The sequence below is a fragment of the Ursus arctos genome, unplaced genomic scaffold (assembly GCF_023065955.2).
Source record: "Ursus arctos isolate Adak ecotype North America unplaced genomic scaffold, UrsArc2.0 scaffold_9, whole genome shotgun sequence".
Classification (NCBI taxonomy): Eukaryota; Metazoa; Chordata; class Mammalia; order Carnivora; family Ursidae; genus Ursus; species Ursus arctos.
In genome coordinates, this window is record NW_026623111.1 from 56,145,309 (window position 1) to 56,156,853 (window position 11,545).

Consider the following 11,545-nt stretch of genomic DNA (forward strand, 5'->3'; position numbering starts at 1 on the left):
AAAAAAAAGAGAAAATGTAAATTACCAGAACCAGAATTGAAAGAAGGAACACTATTATAGCTCCTACCATCATTTAAACCACACAAGACTATTATAAACAACTCCAATTCATTCAACAACTTAGATTGAAATAGGTTCCTTACAAGATTTACAAATTACCAAAACTGACAGAAAAAAAAGCTAAATAGCTCTATATGTATCTATCAAAGAAACTGAATTTTTAATTAACAATTTTCCCACAAACAAAACACTAATTGCAGATCACTGGTCAATTCAATCAAATATTCATTTATACACAAGCATTTAGAAAACAGAACAGAAAGATACACTCCCAGTCACTTTATGACGCTAACATCTTTCTGATACAAAAAACGGTCAAAGGTTTTCTTTAAAAAAGGAAACTAAAGAACACTATGCCTTGTGAAGAACAATAATCCTTAACAATACACAAGTAAATCAAACCTGTAAGTATCCAAAAAGGGGTCATATATGATAACCACAATGGGGTTTATTCCAAGAATACAACGTTGGCTTAAAATCTAAAAGTTAATTTACATAATTCACATAATAACAGAATAAAGAAGGAAAATAATAAGATCATCTCAAAAGATACAGATAAAAGTACCTGACGATACAATGATAAAAATTTTTAGCAAATTAGTAATAGAAGAGAACATCTCAATCAGATATGGGAATCAAAACAAAAATAAAAACAAAAACAAAATACTGCAGTGTTGAAAGAAATTAAAGAAAATGTAAATGGTCATCTTGTGGACCAACATAAATGTCAGCTACTCAAAACAAATTTAAAGTCTTATTTGGCCAAAAACCCACCAGTTTGCAACCTCTGCTCTGGATGTTCTAAATTTTATCTTTGAAACAAACCGGACCATCAGAAAACTGAGTACTCAGATTACATTTTTTTTAAAACCCAACTGCATTTTATCGTAAATCCTAGGCTTACATTTTATAGAAACAATATGAAGCTTGTCTGTTTTTGGAATGCTGAAGACATTATTTACTATAACATGAAGTACCTCCATTATGGGGGGCCCAAAAAGAAATTATTTCTGAGATCTAAAGTGCACAAAACATATCAGTTTTCCAGATCATCTAGTAGGCCTATGGAACTTATGGACAGTCCAAACCTCGAAACTCATCAAATTTCCAATTTGGCTCTGGTTGCTAGCTAATTTGATCTAAGTTTAGCAATCGCATACTGTTTATTAATTTTTTTTTTTAAAGATTTTATTTATTTATGTGACAGAGAGACAGCCAGCGAGAGAGGGAACACAGCAGGGGGAGTGGGAGAGGAAAAAGCAGGCTCCCAGCGGAGGAGCCCGATGTGGGACTCGATCCCCGAACTCCGGGATTACGCCCTGAGGCGAAGGCAGGCGCCTAACGACTGCGCCACCCAGGCGCCCCTATGCATTTCTGTATACTACTTTTATCTGGTCTCAATTTACTAATTTTGCCATTGGTACTTTTAGAGTATATACTCTTATAAGCTACTTCAAATTCTTTTGCAGGATGAAATATCTTTTACATAAACACATAAGTAATTTCTTAAAATTTAACAAGAGCCAAGGTAGCCATATGAGAGAATTTCCATTTAATCAAAGACATAATAGAGATCATATAATATTTTAATGTACGTAGTTTCGTAACTTTCTGAGAAAACTAAATGGTGGGACATAATGAACTTGAAAGGGAGACTAGAGAGGAAACCCTAGGAAAAGAGCAGAACGTTGAAACAGATAGTGAAGAGGGTAGCCAGTAGACAATGTGAGCAGTAACAGAATATTAGAAGGCAATGTAAAGGGAAGAAGTTCAGAAAAAATATAGTAAAGATAAAGATGAGTGGGTAGAAAGAAGTCAAGTAATAGATCAAGTGCAAAAATGAGTTTGGATTTGATTCTTTAATGTGAAATTAAGCAGTAAAACAGGTTATGAAGCTTTTGAAATATATGGGACCAATATATCGAACTTTCTGTTTGGAAGTTATTAAAGCCAACAGCTTAAGAGGACTAGTTATAGACTTTTTTACATCTAGAAGGGATCACAGAGACTCTATATGGTACAACTTAACTTTAGAGAGTAAGAAAACCAAGAATAAAAAAATATTTATTTCAAATAACATACAAAGATTATATACCATAAAACTGTAACCTATTGATCCCCTGGGTTGATTCTATTAGTATGAATGACTTTTTCTTCTTCCTCATTCCATGTACAGTATACACCTAAGCAAGGCTAAGAGTTCAAAGAACTTTTTTTTTTTTTAAAGATTTTATTTATTTATTTGACAGAGATAGAGACAGCCAGCGAGAGAGGGAACACAAGCAGGGGGAGTGGGAGAGGGAAGAAGCAGGCTCATAGCAGAGGAGTCTGATGTGGGGCTCGATCCCACAACGCCAGGATCACGCCCTAAGCCGAAGGCAGATGCTTAACCGCTGTGCGACCCAGGCGCCCCTCAAAGAACTTCTAAAGGGAAAAAGATAGGTGGCTCCTTCACTATACAATACCTCAAATTAAAATGAGAAACAAACATTTATTTAACTGCTCAATATACAATGCTAAGTCACTAAAAATACCAAGAGGAATAAAACTACTCACAGAAAATCATATGGTAACACTATAAACTCGAGACAATGAAAAAGCCATTAAATATAATTTAAAAATACTTAAAAATCAATGTCAACATAATTCAGCACTGACTTACTTTAGAAAGGTTTTATATTTATAATTCATAAAATATTTATAAAATGATGGTTCACCTGCCAAGATATTTTTAAATGACATATGTGGGGCTTAATCTTAGTATTTTGGTTCTTTAAATGGATACAGTTTTATGGGAGAGCAACTTTCTACCCACTGTTGTCTCCATGTACTTTATTTCACAGAGAAAACTAAAAACAGGACAGAGAAACTGAGAAAGATATTTTGAGAAGATAACAAAATATTATACAAATGTGACAAAATATTAAGAAGGAAAACTTTCCAATATGTGTGAACACTTAAACTAGTATGTTTCTGGAAAATCCTTACCAGTATTTCCTAATGAAATATAAGAATTTAGAAACTCTACTTCTCAAACTTGCTTAAACAATTCACACAAATATATATTGGTCTTTGTTATGATGACAGGGCATAAATTAAAAATGCAGAACATGTGACAAGGACTGGGGAAGTGGCAAGAGGACAAATTCAAGGTTAGAACTAGCTAAGGATAAACACTAGCTAGAGGAGTGAGAAGGTCAACAAATGAGAATATCCGTGTGAAATCAAAGAGTCAGGTTGACTACAATATCCAAACATCAAGTAGAGGATCAGAATGTAGACAATTTGTAGGAGGAAAAAAAAAAAATCAAATGAAATGAGCAGCAGGTATCCAAACTCAAAGAAGCTAAATCATTAAAGGTCAGAAACTAAACAAAAATTAAGACAGCAGAGAAAACCAACAAGCCGTTTAACACTGGTTCAACGCTGTTCCTCATCTCAACAATCCTCTAGAATTTGGAAGCAGGGAGAAGAGTTATTAGCATTTGAGAAGTGGAAAAGACAACAGATGTACAGATGTAACTGACATTCCTCATTTCCTATGGGAACACATGATTTCAATGCCAATTTCAAAATTAAACTGTGGCAAAAATGTAGGGCATACAAAATACACAGGTTTATATAAATACAAAAGAAACGTATAAATTAGATTTTAAATAATATTATTTTGCTAGTAGGCAAAGGAATTTGAAACAAACAGCTTAGCCTTTGGATAATCAAGATATACATTATCTGAATCTAATTTTTCATTTTCATAGACAATATAAAACAAAACTAGTCCCACACAAAACAACTTCTCTTGACTGGATGAAAACCAGCTGGCACCTGTCATAGGACACAGAAAAGCAGCCAATAGCTTTTAAAATGAAAAATATTCAAGGGGCGCCTTGACTCAGTTGGTTGAGCATCGGACTCTTGGGTTTGGGCTCAGGTCATGATCTTTCTGGTCAGGAGACAAAGAGCCCCACATTGGGCTCCCTGCTCAGCAGGGAGTCTGCTTCTCCTCTGCCTCTCCCCCTGCTCTCCCATTCTCTCTGTCTCTCAAATAAATCAATCTTTAAAACAATAATCAAATTTGACAACTACTTTATATATGTTTCATTTGCTAAAATATGAGTATTCAAATAAATTTATGAAATGCTTTCCTAATTATTCAATAGAATCATAACAAGACATGAAAGAATTTACAAATCCATTTCAGTTTTTAATAATTGTCTTTATCAAAATCAAAAGTGTTACTATTTAATGTTATTCTACAAGCAAAACCATTTTCTACTTATTTCTAGCTTCTCCTTTCACTCAACTTCACTTCAGAGTCCTCAAACTCCTTTTTCATAAATTCTGAATGACTAACCTAGAACTTAACATTTTAAGCAATTATTTAAAATTCCACACGAAGTTCTTCCCACTCCTTAAACCTGCTTTATTATAGTTGAAGGGTAGAGAAATCCTAAAGGGAGTGTCAAAAGAGATTAAAGAAGTTGGGACTATGTGATGAACTAAGAAATTTGATAAAATGGTAAAGGAAAACATTTGAATCAAATAAGACTTAGATCTTAGTTTTATGTCCTTCCTGATTTTGAACTTGGGCAATATATTATAAACTAGTAGTTACTCAAGTGTGGTCCACAACATCCCTGGGGATCCCGGACTTTTCCAGAGGATTTGCGAGGTCAAAACTATTCTTATAATACTAATATGTTATTTGCCTGTCTTACTGTGTTGACACTTGCACTGATGATATAGAAATAATGGTGAGTAAAACTGCTGGCTCCTGAACACGAATCGAGGCCATGGTACCAACCATATTCTTTTCTGTCAGGCACTCATAATTTTAACAAAGGGGGGGGGGCGGCAGGAGAGAAAGCCAGTTTTCATTATGAAGCAGTAAACAGTATTAATTTTTAAATTTCCAACCTTGAATCTATGACATTTTAATATTCTTTGTGACAAAATAGAAAACATTTCTGCTACATACCTATGGATGGTGGTTATCTCAAGACAAACACTTGTGTAAATGTGAGCTAAACCAATAGCTTTTTTTCGTGGAATATCGTTTTTACTTGAGACAGACTATGGTTATTCATATTAATTGGCAGACATTTTCTCAAAAATGAAGTGAGCCTGTCATTTCAAGGAAAAAAACTTACTTTCTTTGTCATCAATGACAAATTCAAGCCTTCAAGAAAAAATGAGAATTTTGGAAAATTTACCCCTGACACTATGAATGTGATAGCTTCCCAGTTTTTTACTTTTAAATTGGTAATATTAGCAAATGTATTTTTTTTTACACTGCAGAATGAAATGTAGCAATATCTGGGGGTCATTAAGTATGTTAGAAATCATTTTCCAAATGACCAATGTATGATGTTACAAACTCATGTATGAAGTATAAGATCCATTCAAAATGTGCACTAAACCAGTGGATTTTAATCTAACCAAGTTCAGAAAATTCTCTGCTTTGTTTCTTTTATACTCCACACTGAAACTAATCTCTAGGAAACTAGTATTTGTGTAGTTTTAGGAGTGATATCAAAGGAAAATATCCATAATTATCTGAAAGCATTATTAAAATATTCTTCCTTTTTTAATCCTCATATAAGTGTAAGATCAAATTTTCTTCTTAGACTTCCTCCAAAATAATGTATTACAATAGATTGACTATAAAAGCAAGCGTGCATCTAGTTATCCTCTATCAAGCCAGACTTCAGAAATAGTTGTAAAAATGCAAAACAATGCCACCCTTCTCACAGTTTTCTTTTCTTTCAGAAAAGTTATTTTTCATAAAAGTATGTTAACATGTAATGGGTTTATATTAATTATTTTTAAATGAATAAATGTTAATGTTTTTAAATTTTCTTAATTTTAATTTCTAATATAATTATTGATAAAATATAACTCTCATAAACAAAGATCCTAGTAAGTCCCCAATTATTTTTAAGAGTGTAAAAGAGTCCTGAGATCAAAAAATTTGAGAACTGCTACTATAATCACCTCTGAGGCTAAAGTTTTTTTGGTCTGTCAAATGGGGGATGATATTAACATAAAATAGTACATGAGGGTTATCATCACTTTAAAAAATAGCTAATAGTCAAGTATTAACTATGTGCTAAGTGCTGTGCTAAATGTTTATACCAATTATCTCATTTATTCCTTATAAACATTCTAGGAAATGGATACCTACCTCTTCAGAGTCATTTACAGGATTAAATAAAACAATGCTTGTGGAGTACTTGGCAGAGGTCCCTCTGTATAATAACTTAAAATTTCAATAAATGGCACCTACTGTGCTCAATTACTACTGCCACCATAAAACTATGTGGGTATCCAATGTACAGCATATATCCATATATAACCAGCTAGTTAGAAGCCTGATTCTATCCAAGACCAAATTATTAATGACAGATATTGATCTAACCACGTATTAAACCAAAAGTTATCTGATGGACAATTAACATTTATGAACACCTCCTGATAGTTCTTTGTCTTTGAAAATCTAGAAGCTATATAAACCAAATATCAGTGGTTAAGCAGAACTGTGATGCTCACCAACTCTGTAGTGACCAATCCATTTCCTAGCAGAGTGAGTTCTTTACTCAAGTATCAGAACAAGGACCCCTAACAATGCAGAACCAGGAAAGCGCCAATGTTTTCGCATGTATATGCAGATAATACATGATGCAGACCTTTTCTAATTCCCACACCACAGCATGCATTAACCACTGCACTATAATGGATTAACATGGGACTAGTGGCATCTGGACAACCCTGCCCTTACTCTCATGTGAAGTAATAGATTAATTCACACACTTCTAGTTAAACTATATTTTTGCAACTGTCTGGAGCTTTCATAGTCTACTAAAACATCAGTCTTCTTTACAGGGATTATAAACTAGTATAAGTGTATCTTTTAGCTATCCTCTACTATTCCCCCACGCTTCCCCCAAAGTTGGTATATGAAAGCAATGTTGCAACTTCTGCCCCTCCCTCCAAGATAAACACAATTTTCAAATAAAAATATTCATAATGCATAATATAGCAGGGACATGAATGTGTGTATGTAGAGTATATGCAAGCATATATATGAGTGTGTTCTATGTATACATACACATCCACACATACACAACATACTGATTTAAATGTCAATAGAAAAATCTTTAAGGACAAAAAGTAGAAAACAGGATCCAGGAGACTTTCTGGACAGTCCAACATTCATAAATAAACCTAACAATTACATAGATAAGCATAAAAAAGATAACCTACAGGTGCTTAAATTAAGGAAAATATGTGCTTAGATAAAGGAAAATATATGCTTACTGAAAAATTCAGAATGATGAAAACATGGGTTTCAAATTATTCAAACGAACAAATGAAGTAAAATACTAGTATTCAAATACATAGTTGAATATATCCTGAATTCAAGAATACTTAAATACCAATGACAGACATTTTGTCTTCTGAACTTTTAGATTGTGAAGCAAAATTAGCTGGACTAATTTCATTGAATTTCAAGTACCTAGCACACTGAAGGTACTCAATAAATACTGGAGTGAAATTATAAGATTCAATCTGTTCAACATGTCTCATCTTTCCAAAACCTCTTAATGAATGGAAAATGTTACTTATATCAATTCGAAAAATTTACATATTTAACTAAACTTTTGTCTCCAGATCAACTTATACTTATGTCCTAAGAGTTACTCCAATTCTTCCTTGTGAAAAATGTTACCATGGTTATACTAAATATAGAACTTTAGAAATCCATTGAAGATTTACTGTTACAATATATAAATGATGTGCATTACACAAACCAATATATTCTATAGAATAAAAAGACATATAGCAAGTACCTGTTCAAAGAGTCTACTTCATGGAGATTTTATATATTACTAAAAATAATTTTCAAGGTAAACAGGAAGTAGATTATCCCTGTTTGAAATAAAATGCACTATTTACCATCAGCCCATCATGCTGACAAATCAAAAGGAAAAAACTTCCCTGCAACTCTTTAAATCTTATTTAAAAACAAAAACAAAAGCAAAAAACCCTCTGATGTCATGATAAATATAGAGTAAAAAATGGTTTCATAATAAATCTACTTCCTGTGTTTAAATCTGACCCTTAATTTAGTTCTACCCTAAAGTATTCAGCCAAATGCTCAACCGACTGGATCTTTCTTTAAGGAACAGGGTTGGAGTTTTTAGCTTACATACAACAACCTATAAAATCAAGTACAGATGCAGCTTAGAAACCATGGCTTTGGTCTGATGAAGGAACAAGACTGGGCATTAGAGTTACTATACTTAATACTGTAAATATTCTTATTTTCATAAAATTGCTAGTTTTTTTAAAATAAAAATTTATCAAATGCTATACCCTGAAAAAAGCATTCTGAATTTAATTAAAATTAAGATAAAAATATTTGTGAAATTTTCTCATTTGTAAAATAATTCTTACAGAAAACTATTAAAACTGGTTCAAGTATAAGCAATAAAACTAGAATATATGTAATCAAGTTTCTGAAATGTCCTCTCATATGATTCATGTTTTCATATAAAGAGCTATATACAAAGTATTTGGTTATACAAATTTGGAACATACAAAAAAAAGTATGGAGGACTATTTCTTCTCACTGATCTAAGTACTAAGATACATTATTACATATGACCTATAGGAAAAGCATCAAAATTTTAAAATTATAATCCTGTCTCAGCAAAAATAACATTAACTAATTTAAAAAAGAGAGAAAGAGATTTATATAGACTCCTAAGCCTTTTCTATCATCTCTATTGGGTTATTTTCCCAAGTATTAGTTAAGGTGAGCAAAAATAACACAAACATTTTGGTTCAGAAAAGAAAATTACTGACTGGATTATTTGGATAATTTAAATAAAGAAGCTATTCAATTTAATCCACTATCTTGGGCAGCTGAGAAGCAATGATATTAAGCTGAAAGCAACCTTTTCCAGTTTGATTGTAAGTTTTAGAAACTTACAATATTTTACTTAAGATTTTGAAGATCACTTAAAAATTCAAATTAAATACATATGGGTATATATAATAAACAATTACAATTTAAAAGGTAAACTATAGCATTATGAGAATTAATCTGCACTATATTCACTGATACTGATTTTTTTTCTTTTTACTAAGATTTAATAAGAGCACCTTCAAGAAATTTATGATTCAAAGGACCAAGTTATACTTGAAGACAGAAAAAAATAGAAGAGGTCCAATGTTTAATGTAAATAAGCAGAAATCTACATAAAATTCCAGATGTTCAATAAAGTCACAAAGATGAACATTATGGTGACAAACTTAAAATAGCTCAGTATTAGGTATAATAACAAAATTGTCACTGTGGTATACAGACAAACTTCATTATTCATTATTGGACATTTATACAAGGAGTTAAATCTTTTCAAAAGAAGAAAAAATTTTCTGGAAAGCCTGTAGTGTAAAATGCTATTCACTTGCAATATGAGGTACTTTAAAAAATGGTACATTTAGCTCCAGAGCTAACACGTTTATTCTCTTAGATCATTATGACTACCTATGATTTTGGAAAAGAAGCATATTTTATTAATACGTGGTAATTTTTCTCATTTAGTCTGACAATTATTGACAAATAGTTAAATTAAATAATATAAATAAAGAGAAAACTACTCAGTATGGTTTAACGCAACAGGTATATGGGAAACAAACTGAGATTGAAAATTAGAAAAAACAAAGTTACAGAGGTTATTTTAATAACTAGTAATATGAACAAATTACATAACATTAAACCTAACATTAAACAATTTTAGTGGAAATAATGAAAAGCCAATTTCTAAGACAGTATTAAAAAAACCTATATGAAAGGCACAAAATTATGCTCAAGAGGGTATTTCCCAGAAAATAAACAAGACTTGTAAAATCTGTTATATACTGAAATTTTAAATGGCTAAAGAAAACAACAAATAGATTTATTGTAATCTGTAAAGTACTGCTCTTTAAAATCCACACAGAAATTAAAAAGTATGTTAAAATGTACTACCAGAACTTTATAATCTCATCAGACTTGTTTAAACTGAACCACTAAGTCATGTGACCACTCCTAATTACTGAAGTTCCTTGATGAAAGTACATACCACTATTTCTAAGTAGGTAATTAATACCATTTCTAAGAAAACTCAGTAGTATTAAAAAAAAATAAAGAAAACTCAATAGCATCAAAGTTTAAAAAGAGAGAAAAGAATGGAAATTAACCAGAGGATTCAACTCAGACAATAAGCTCTTAGGAGAGGGGGAAAGAGTATGTTGGCAGGTGTCTGCAAGGAGCGAGATAATACAATGGAATCAGTTTTCATTCTGCAGAACAACCATGAGACTTGCTGCAATGTCAGCTCCAAGCACACACTGAGGGACTCCAGAAAATGCTCATTGATCATGCAGCACTTTATAATGCGCATAGGCTTTTTTTCTCCTGCTAACCCCGCCTAGCTTCCCTTTGCAGCCTATTTTCCCAAGGCCTCTTCCCCTAATACAATCTCCTCCTGAAGACAGTGAAATATTTAATAAATTGTGTTAACAGTGTAAGTATTAGGAATACCACTCACCATCATGAGCCTCTTTATCTTAATTAGGCAGTATTTTTTTCTTAATGAGGGAGGAAACTACTCTACACATCCATAGATTTAAAAATGGGCATTAAATGTATCTATACCTACAAATACAAATGTTTGATAGTTATACTACAACCAAGGCCAAAGCCCATTATAGTTTCACTTTGACATGTATTTCCTGGAACTGTTTTATACTCAAATAGGTTCTTACAAAATTGAGACTACCAAGGAAAAAAAGAAAATTAATTTAAAATTCTCATGACTCAAAATGCAGATTTTTATTGTGAGCTCTCAAGCATTAATGCCTTAAATTTTAGGGTCTTTTATTTTTAACTTAATAATTTATTTTATAATATCAAAGTCACATGAAAAATCCAGAACCAGAATGTACCAGCTAAATTAAGCAATCAGATTGATATATATGATTAATTTTACTCTAGAAATGAAAATAATCAGCTGTTTTTAATAGTTAACAGCAAGCAGAGCTTTGGGCTTAAATATGTAAATGAATTCTAAGACATATGATACTAAACCTACTCAAAGCCGCTTTGTAGACCCCACCTTCTAATGAGTTAATCTAAAGGTCACCACCAGCCAACGTTTTTTATTAAGCCCGAGGCCCTTTTTTTTTTTCCCCATCAAACATATATTTACAATTTACAAAACATGAAGTTTAAACAAAATAATTCTACACTTGTTTAATAATCATGTGAACCAGACTGGCACATTCTCACAAGGAATAAGGTCTGACCATATCTTGCTTTTATGCTCTGTCTCTCTTTGCTCTCTCCTCTAATCTATTCATCTGTAAAATAATTCCGGCAGATAAGATTTCTTTGTTCAGATTTCAACTTTCATTTCATTTACAAACCTAGCCCTAC

At 32.0% G+C, this 11,545-nt stretch overlaps 1 protein-coding gene across 9 annotated transcripts in view; it reads right to left on the bottom strand.

Annotated features, from left to right (window-relative positions):
* Positions 1-11,545, bottom strand: part of ANKRD17 (ankyrin repeat domain 17) — a 154,606-nt gene that overhangs the window by 111,332 nt on the left and 31,729 nt on the right. The gene's annotated exons all lie outside the window — the stretch shown is intronic.